Consider the following 10,455-nt stretch of genomic DNA (forward strand, 5'->3'; position numbering starts at 1 on the left):
CCTGTACTAGGCACTGGGAAAAGACATAGGAATAAGACCTTCCTGCAAAGAGTTACTCTGTTTTAGAGAAACAAACACATAAATAACAGAAGAGCAATGAGATAAGCATCCTAACATTTAACTCTTCTGGGAGCCTTGCTTTCCTCATTTGTAAAATGCCTCATTGGGTTTTCATGAATATTCAGTGATTCAATAAATGAGTCATATAAAGCTCTTAGAATACTGCCTCTCAGATCATAAAAAAGAATAAAGCCCCAAAGAAAAATTCTCACTTGACTGATTTTAAAGTCTACGTTCATTCTACTACATCACATTTCTAAAATAATGCTATTCTTTTCAAAAACAAAAAAATTTTCTTCCCCAAACTGTATTGAGTAAATGGACAAACTGTGACTCATTACATATGCTAATGCATATGCAGAATAAAATCTGAGGATAAAAAATATTTTCTAGCTCTTTTTTTCTTTTCTAGCTATTTTAAATTATTTACAACCACTTCCTTTATTTAGAAATGGTGCCTTATGTCTTAGGAGTTGGGAATAATTAAAAGGGAAGTTCTTGATTTATCATGAAATATAGTCTATCCATGAAATATAGCCCAAAATCAATTATACAGATGCTAAATCAACGCTTACATTTAAGGTTCAGCCATTTTACAAAGGAAGCCAGAAAACAGAGAATTTCAAAATAAAATTAAAACTGGTAGATGTGAAAATCAGGGAGATGTTGTGGCCTTAGCCCAGCTTTGTGGCCTGTGTTACTCAAATGATTTGTTTCCTAATCCATAAAACACACCCAGTAAGAAGCACTATGTGTGCCTTCCACGAACTGGATTTAAACTGGTTAACAATCATAAAGCAATCTAAGCATGTAAGCACTGCATGACTTCTAGACATAACTTTGGAAAGGCATCCGATACTAGTCAGGTAACAATAAACACCTGGTGATAATCTGAAGGATTCACCGGAAATGAAAAGGAAAATTCCTTATTTTCTAACAAAAGAAGCCCATGACCTAGTCTTGACATACCCACAAAAAGTTTTAGAACATTTAATACTTAAAACCTTTCATTTTTACCCTCCTTCCCTACTCCTTCCCCCCTCTTATTTCCTTGCTCTCATATAAGATTATATTTTCCCCCAAGTCTTGCTATTCTTTATTCTCCAATATATTCACACCTATTAAAATATACTGTCAGGAGTTCCCCTCAGGGCTCAGCGGAAATGAATCTGACTAGTATGCACGAGGATACAGATTCGATCCCTGGCCCCGCTCAGTGGTTTAAGGATCCAGTGTTGCTGTGAGCTGTGGTGTAGGTCGCAGACGCAGTTCAGATCTGGTATTGCTGTGGCTGTGGGGTAGACCAGTGGCTACAGCTCAGATTCAACCCCTAGCCTGGGAACTTCCATATACTTAGGGTGTGGCCCTAAAAACCAAAAAAAAAAAAAAAGTATGTCAAGCCTCGCTTCAATTCACCTTAACCTTGAGTCCATCAGACTCTTGACACCTGGGAGTCTGATTTAATCTGGAATGCTTCCAGAGCACCACCTGTTAGAATGCCTTGCCATCTTTATGACCCCCCCTCCCCCTCGACCTCTGCCTAAATCTGCTCCCCTCCCCCCCCTAGAAACCTGGCAAAATCAACCTACATTCTGGGTAAGAACCAGTGTGCTTATTCTTCAAAGGCTGATCTAAGATGTCTCCTGGTATCTCTACTGCCTTCCAACCAGATTCCAGCCCCAGAGCCCCAGCTGTTCCCCAAAGTCCTCAAAACAGGGAATGGTGGTTACTCTTCATCTCCTGATGGGCCCTTCATTCCTGCAACTAGGAGTCTTCTATGAAGCAGTCCTCTTCAGAGGACGACACCCTGGTGAACCCTATCCGAACTCCCTATGGATCCAGAGACTAGTTTTAACTAGGAAAAGAACCATTTGTTTACTGAGCACACAGACAAACCCATAAAAACCATTTGTTTACTGAGCTCATGATTAATCTAATCTGCTGAATTATATCCTAGAGCTGAAAAAAAAAGCCCTTGGTTAGATCAGATACACATTTAGGTTTAGGGAGCAGCAAACAGTTTTGCCATTTAACAGCATCAGAAGTATTTCAATGTATTTTAACTAGAGGCTTCTACTACTGGGTCAGAATTCCTATCTGAGTTTCGGGATTTCCCCTTGAGGCTCAGCAGTTAACAAACCTGACTAGGATCCATGAGGATGCAGGTTTGATTCCTGGCCTCACGCAGGGCGTTAAGGATCCTGTGCTGATGTGAGCTGTGGTGTAGGCCAGCAGCTTGACCTCTAGCCTGGTAACATTCCAATAGGCTGTGGGTACGGTCCTAAAAGAAAAAAAAAATTCCAATCTGGGTTTAAACAAAGTCTTTAAAAAAATATATGGAATTCTGAAGAAAATCTCATAAAATTAACCCATTAAAACATTTTAACCATATGATATCGCTTATATCTGGAATCTAATATATTGGACAAATTAAGTGATCCACAGAAAAGAAACAAACTCATGGGTATGGGGAACAGACTTGTGGTTGCTGAGGGGGAGGGAGTGGGATGGACTGGGAGTTTGGGGTTACTAGATGCAAACTATTGCATTTGGAGTGGATATGCAGCAAGGTCCTGCCGGATAGCACAGGGAACTCTATGTAATCACATGTGATGGAACATGATGGAGGATGAGTGAGAAAAAGAATGTATATGTAGCACTGGGTCATTTTACTGTACAGCAGAAGTTGACAGAATATTGTAAATCAACTATAATTAAAAATAGAAAAAAATTTTAAACTCAGTTTGCCTTACAGGGATTTTTAAATGAAATAATGTTGCAGAAGTCAAAGGACAAGTGTTACAACTCGAAAAAGGAGGGGGAAACAGGCATAGAATCATACAACTGTCCAAGAGGTTTTCAAATCCAATGGTTCTCAAAATTTAGCCCTCTAACCAGCAACATCATCATTACCTGGAAACTTTTAAATAAATGCAGATGACTAGGCCCACTTAAGACCTGTTGGGTCAAAAACTATGAGGTGGTGTCCAGCAATCTGGGTTCTACCAATCCCCCTGTGATTCTATACACATTGAAGTCTGAGAACCTCTGACCAATTCCACCACTCCACTAATGAGAAAGACATGAAGCTGGTGACATCCTTCAATTCTTATGCCAAGTGAGTCACCAAGGTCACTGAAGACAGTTCTCAATAAACCTTCAAAATGATTCTGAAACTATATACCTGAATCCAAGTAGTCCTATAGGATCTTCTAGGCTGACTACACCCTGATCTAGTGCAATATGAATTTTATATCACTGCTATATGGTTAGATAGGCAGATATACATTTTTTTTTTGTCACAAGTGATCCACATTTAATACTTATAAAAGACTTCGCATTATACACCTCCCCATAAAAAACACAACTCAAATCTCATAGGCTTTCTTATTTTGGTTGGTTGGGTGGGTGGGTTAACTTTTGACCATGGTGGTGAGTTTTATCTTGTTATGGTTGTGTTTTGGTTCAGTTTTGAGGGTGACAGCCAGAATTTATGGGACATATGGTTAATAGTTTGTTTTGGTTTGGGGGCTCCCTACCACCACTAAAGAGGTTCACACCAAAGACATCTAAAGAATTAATCATAAAGGACTAAGAACTACAGGAAAAACTCACAGATGCCAAAGGATAAAGTCACCCCCATCCTCCCCAAAAAAACTTCCATTTTATCTTAGAATGTATCATATGATTTTTTTAGACAACAGATTTTTATATTTTCAATTGTTTTCCTTACCCTAGTTTAAAATTAGTTTTCACGGAGTTCCCGTCATGGCGCAGTGGAAACGTATCCGACTTGGAATCATGAGGTTGCAGGTTCCATCCAGGACCTCACTCAGCGGGTTAAGGATCTGGTGTTGCCCTGAGCTGTGGAGTGGTCCGCAGACGTGGCTGGGATCTGTTGTTGCTGTGGCGAAGGCCAGCAGCTCTAGCTCTGATCGGACCCTTAACCTGGGAACCTCCTTATGCAGTGGGTGCGGCCCTAAAAAAAAAATAATAAAATAAAATTAGGTTTCATAAAGTGGAACACACAGTGGCAGAATGAGAGGAAGCTAGCCTGTGTCCCAGGAATGAGGACAGACTTGTAATCCAGCCACCCGTGACCCTACAAGGGAGGTAAGGGTGACGCACAGCATTGAGAGAAGAGTCTGCATCATTGTCTACAAGTACCAGACCACACAGGGGGCTGCGTCATCAAACCACCAATAGAGCATCTTCCACGGAAAATGAACCCTACCATTTCTGGCTTTAGGGCTCCCACTCTGATGTATCTCATACCCTCTTAGACAAATATTTCCAAGTCTGGTAGTGCTTATCTGCACAACTGAACATCTGTTTCTAGTTACACTTTAAAATATCCTCTTTGAAAAGTTTATAACGTGCTGTTAAGATGACCACAGACTTGAGATTTAGAGATCTAAGAAATAAATGTTTCCATTCCTGTTTCTCATAGAAGCTGTTTTCTCAATGTCCTGCCAGGTGAAGAGATATTTTCTGCCCTCTTTTCAGACTCTATTAGCATATAATAAATTACCTTTGATTTTACAAAGGTAATTTATTATAACACATTTTCCACACTTTCTAACTAACCTGGTTCAGTGCATGACTATTTCTTTTGGGGAAGTATTATGGATGAGTGCACAAAACCATTTGATTTACACTTCTGACCCCCTCTGTGTGACCTGAGCACCAAATCTTGTGACTTTTTCAATCTGTCATCAAATAGGGGTAACAACTCCTATTACATATCTTAAAGGAAAGGAATCCAAGTCACTGCGTTAAGGACAGTGCCTGGAGAAACTGCATTCTTTCCTTGGAAGAATTGTAAATTTCTTATACTCAGCCTCCTGGTCAGCTCCACAGCATACCCTGTGAGGCTAAATTAGAGGGGTTAAATTATCTGAATCCTCATCCATTCAATAAGTATTTCTGGACACTTGCTATGTGTCAAGTGTTGTATGGGGACACTTGGGGATGCAGCGGTCAGCAAGACAACACAGCGCCTGTTCTTCACAATACATCTTAGAGAAGTACCCATTCAGCTCATGAAATTCCAATTAGGTTATACACCAAGGCTCAAATCCATTTGATTTTTAAAGTAATGACACAAAATTATAATGACAATCACTCCACTCTGCTCCTAAAAAATGGGAGACCCCATGAACTACAAGAAAAATTCACAGAACACACATGCTCTACAACATGAAAGCCTTACACTGGTCAAAACTATCACCTTGTAAACACCTTGTAATCTATGAACAGGCAACACAGTGTTAAGTCCTAGAAAATGAGTCAAGATCGTTCTTTTAGGGAATCCCTTTCCCGCCGCATCTCCAGGAGCACGTAGGGCCAGCAGGGCAGGGACGGTGACTTGAGGCATGGGCTGCGCCCTCGACCTCCCTACCTCGTGTCCTGCGTCTCCCCAGGGAGGGTCGTGTGGCGCGGGCCCTAGCAAAGCGGTCGGGGCTGTGCCGTGCGGGGACTGCCAAGGAGGTGAGTGGCCAGAGGACTACAGGTTCCTGGTGCAGCTGCCCCGGGTGCAATGTCCTGGCTGCAGTGCCCCGGGTGCTAGCAGGCCATGCCCGCCCCATCCATGAACTCTCACCCGGGATCAATGCCTGCTGCTGCACCGGGAGGGGTACGCAGAGCCTGCAGCCCTGCAGCCCCTCCCAATGCAGCAGGGGCCATTGGCGAGCTCGGCGCTCAAGCAGCTGGCCAGGCAGAGCAGCGAGCACGAGCTGAGGAGCCGGACAACCACAGTGAGACCGAGAGCCGCGAGAGCTACGAATCCCAGGGACGCGCGCCTCCTCCACCACCCCCCCCCACCTCGGCTTGTGGGTGGCTGGCTCCGCAGCCGGACCAGGAAGGGCATGGGTCAGCGGCCGGCTGCTGCGGTCAGCGCATCCCCGCGGAGCCAGGACCAGGCAGAAGCGCCGGAGGAGGTGGTGTGCTATGGGGACGCAGAAGGCGAGGAGGATGCTTGCAGTTGGGATTCGCACCCTGCTGCCTTCCTCCCCACGTCGGGGTCCACCTGCACACTCTGGTGCCTGGGGCAGAGGAGATGCAGCAGATGCTGGAGGGCAAGGCACCGTCCATCTGGCTTTGGCCCTAGGCGCTGCAGGATTTCGTGGGGCAGGGCAGGTGGCGCCCTGCTGAGCTCACTGCTGGAGGCCATGGAGGTGCCCTCGCTCATCCTGTGGGGGCTCTTGGGCTGGGGCAAGACCTTGCTGGCCCACATTCTCACTAACAACAGCAAGAAACAGCGCAAGATTTGTGACCTTCTCCGAAACCAGCTCCAAGACAACTGACTGGATGATGTCATCAAACAAGCTCAGAATGAGAAGAGCTTTTTCAAGAGGCAAACCATCCTTTATATTGACGAGATTTATCGATTCAATAAATCTCATCAGGACAGGTTCCTTCCTCACCTGGAGTATGAAAACCTGAACCTGATCTGGGCCACCACGCGGAACCCCTCTTTCCAGATCAATGCCGCTCTGCTGAGCCACTGTCAGGTGATCTTCTTGAGAAGTTTCCAGTGGAGGCTGTGGTGACTGTCCTCACCCGGGTGACCAACTCCTTTGGGATCAAGGACCTGGACTCTAGCTGCTCCGACGACCCTCTGAGCCACAGCAGCAACAGCAGTTCTGAGCCCCCCTTATTCACAGAGGACAAAGTGGTGGACACACTGGCCCACCTCAGCGACAGGGACATCTGGGCTGGACTCAACAGACTGCTGATGGCAGTGGTGGCCAGGATCAGCGCCAGGAAGGTTGTCGGGAAGAAGAGCAGGCAGACCTACCCTCCCAGCAGAGTCCTGGTCACCGAGAGTGACATGAAGAAAGGCCTCCAGCACTCTCCCACCCTTTGTGACCACGCAGGAGAGGGCATTACCACTTCTGCGAGCTTCACACTGGCATGCGGGGCTCTGAGCAGAGCGTGTCACTGCACAGGCTGGGCCATATGCTAGAGGGTAGAAAGGACCCACTCTATGCAGCCAGGCAGCTCATGAAGTTTGCCAGAGAGGACCTGGGTCTGGCAGACCTGCCTGTATTAACCCAAGCCGTGGCCGCCCACCAGGGCAGTCACTTTATTGGCAGGCTGAACGCCAGGTGCTCCTGGCCCAGTGCAGGGTCTACTTGGCCCGAGCCCCCAAGTCCATCGAGGTGTACAGCGCCTACCACAACGTTAAGGCCTGCCTGCGGAGCAACCAGGACCCCTGCGCCCCACTCCCCGACCCCGCCTGCAACTGCACCTGTGCAATGCGCCCACCAGGCTCATGTAGGATCTGGGCTGCAGCCAGGGCTATAAGTACAGCCTGCATACAGCGAGCCCTTGGACCAGGAGTACCTGCCCTAGGAGCTGCAGGGAGTGGATTTCTTTAAGCAGCGGCATTGCTGACTCAGCAGGGCTGAGGCAAAGGAGATGGTTCCTTTCCTTGGGGAGCCATAGAGTCACTGGATTGTGAGGTTGGTGGCCTGGTGGGAGTTATAACCCATCAACATTTGCACTAGAAACGTTAAGAGGCCTGGCAGGGGCACAGCTACTTCAGCTAAATGTGTGGCATTGAAACTGTGTTCATTTGCACACTGTGTGATGTTATGCTCATGAAATGATCTGGCAGCTTCATGTGGTAAATTAATGTTATAAGGAATTATCAATTTTGTCATAGCATTTAAGTCATAATGTCATTTCAGAATTCAGTTCTGTAGGTTCTCTTTTCTTTTAAAAACATACATTCTGGGTAGTTTCAATTGGTAAAAATATGTTAATTGTGATTTAATACTGCATAATGTTTGGGGCATTTTTTTTATATGAGAAGGTCTTATAAGCCAATAAAACTATTTCAAAGTAATCTCCCCAAAAAAAAGAGAGATTTTTCTTTTAAAGGAACAATGCCGTAAGCTAATTACCTATTAAATACTAGACTTAAACTTACATAAATCTTCTATAACTGTGCTGTCCAGTGCAGTAGCCACCAGCCACTTGAGGCTATTTACATTTTTTTTCTTTTTTAGGGTCGCACCTGCAGCATATGGAAGTTCCCAGGCTAGGGGTCAAATCAGAGCTGCAGCTGCTAGCCTGGCCTTATGGGATCCGAGCCTCCTCTTTGAGCTACACCCAGCTTGAGGCAACACCACATCCTTAACTCACCAAGCGAGGCCAGGGATCTCAAGCAATCAAACCCACATCCTCATGGATATTAGTTGGGTTCTTAACCAACTGAGCCACAACGGGAACTCCCAGCTATTTACATTTAAATCAATTAAAGTTCAGTTCTTATGTCACACCAGCCACATTGGAAGGGCTCATGAGCTTCAGGTGGCTAGTGGCTATCACTTATAAGTTATTACAAACATATCATTAGAAATCATTTCTACCATCCCAGAAAGTTCTGGGGGGCAATGCTGCTCTACAAATACTTCTGCAAGACTCAATCCAAGAACACAGTGTAATGAAATGTGATGATACATCTGTACTCTGCTCTGAGACATAAAAAGTATGTTCACGGGTAAAATAGTGCCATTTCTTCCTTCTTAAACAAGTTGAAAAGTGATCCTGTTGAGCATCTCTCTTAGCATAAGCAGTAACCAAAGAACACGGATGCCATCCAACTGGCTAATTGAGAATGAACCTGGGAAATAAGTGAAAAACATTACGTTTTGCTCCTTCCCTCCCATTCCTTGTGCTAGAATGTGTTGGGAGTCCTCAGCATTCTTTATGCGAGGATGTGCCCTTTTAGCCTAGTCGCTAGCAGCAGAGGTGAGGACAGTTAAGAAGGAAGATGAGAATCAACAAAAAAATGAACTCAAATTCAGTTTAGACCCATGCAATAACCTTACGTGCCTACTGCGTGCCAGATACACAGATTAAACCATCCCATCTTTTATGAACTCAGTTGAGCAGGGTTGTCCACTGTGTCAACAAAACAGTGTAGGTTGTGAAAAAAATGCAATGAGACAAGAATGTGCAAGGCAAAGAGGTCAAACAGGAGAATATTTTTAAATGTCTTCCAAGGAGAAATCAAGGGAAATTTCCTGAAGAAGTTACCCCAGGAGCAGAAGGCAGAGCTGTGCAAAAAGAACCACAAATGGCTTGGCAGTCCTGGGTTAAAGTATCTCTGGTGGTCAACAGGAATGGGGGTGGCAACAGGGGAGGGGGAGGGGGCTAGAGAGCTATTTCCATGCCAGATCAGGACACTCATGGTTATGTCAGGCCTGCCCTCGTGGGTCTATAAGCTTTCCTCACCAAAACCACAAGCAACGTGAAAACCAATCTCGAAAGCTTGATAAGTAATTTGCCTACATCTGTTAACAATATTAGATAGCAAGCATTACTAGGAATACACAGACATTTCTTTGTGACACATTATCATTTAATAATATACATTAATCCCAAAAACATGGTGACTGGAAGCTTTTGGTTTTTTTGGGAAAAATTCCTGTTGCCTGTGAGTTTTGTTTGGAATACCCTTAGAGGATATATCATCAAACACATTTTCAAAACAAATGGATGACCCCCACATCTATACAGTCCCACTAAGAGTTTATTTGAGGGAGACACAAATGAAATAAATCAAAGGAAGAAGGGGGATGCAGAAACAATGCTTCTATACTCCAGACCAGAGTGGGTTTTTTTTTTCCTCCAAAATTTTCATGGCAAAACTTCAGCTACCTCTGTATGCTGCCTCGCACTTTCTGCTACTTCTAGTCTATGTTCACCAAAATTATATTGTAACCAGCCACTTAAAGGACTTCTGTGGCAGCTCATGTAAATAATGGAAATTATCTGCATCTTCTGGACTATTCTACACATATGTTCAAGACTCAAAACAAAAGCAAAAACTTCCATAGAATCCGTTCTCTTCAAATTACTGGGATTCTTTCTCCTCTCTTCACAACAAACTATAGGCCTTAATGAATTCACCTCCCTTTGATAAAAACACAACTTTTCAGATAAAAATCATATATAAATATGTATATATAACCTGGCTGGTCCTCAAGCAAACACAAACTATTTCTAGTCATACAAACACGTAGCTCTTAGGTAAAGGTAGGTTTTCAATGCAGCACATATATATAATGATTGAAAGAACTGGTTCTGGAGTCAATTCTACTAATTAGGGATTGTCACCAACCAATTCATACTTTACCCTCTGAGCTTCAATTTAGCCAACTGTAAAATAAGTCATATTGTTTCATTAAGTGTGTAACCACAATGCAGGCACACTGTGACCCACCTAGGGACAGAACAATACCTGTTAGTTATTGCAGCTCTCTCCCTAAAGATGGAGAGTTTCACAAATATCTATTCCATGCACCAAAAAAAAAAACAAAAACAAACAAAACAAAAAAAAAAACTTAGGTTAAAAAAAATACACTGTGTTCACACCCTATT

At 44.1% G+C, this 10,455-nt stretch overlaps 1 pseudogene; it reads left to right on the forward strand.

Moving 5' to 3' along the window:
* LOC100154265 lies at window positions 5,600-7,519 on the forward strand (annotated as a pseudogene).

The sequence above is a fragment of the Sus scrofa genome, chromosome 7 (assembly GCF_000003025.6).
Source record: "Sus scrofa isolate TJ Tabasco breed Duroc chromosome 7, Sscrofa11.1, whole genome shotgun sequence".
NCBI lineage: Eukaryota > Metazoa > Chordata > Mammalia > Artiodactyla > Suidae > Sus > Sus scrofa.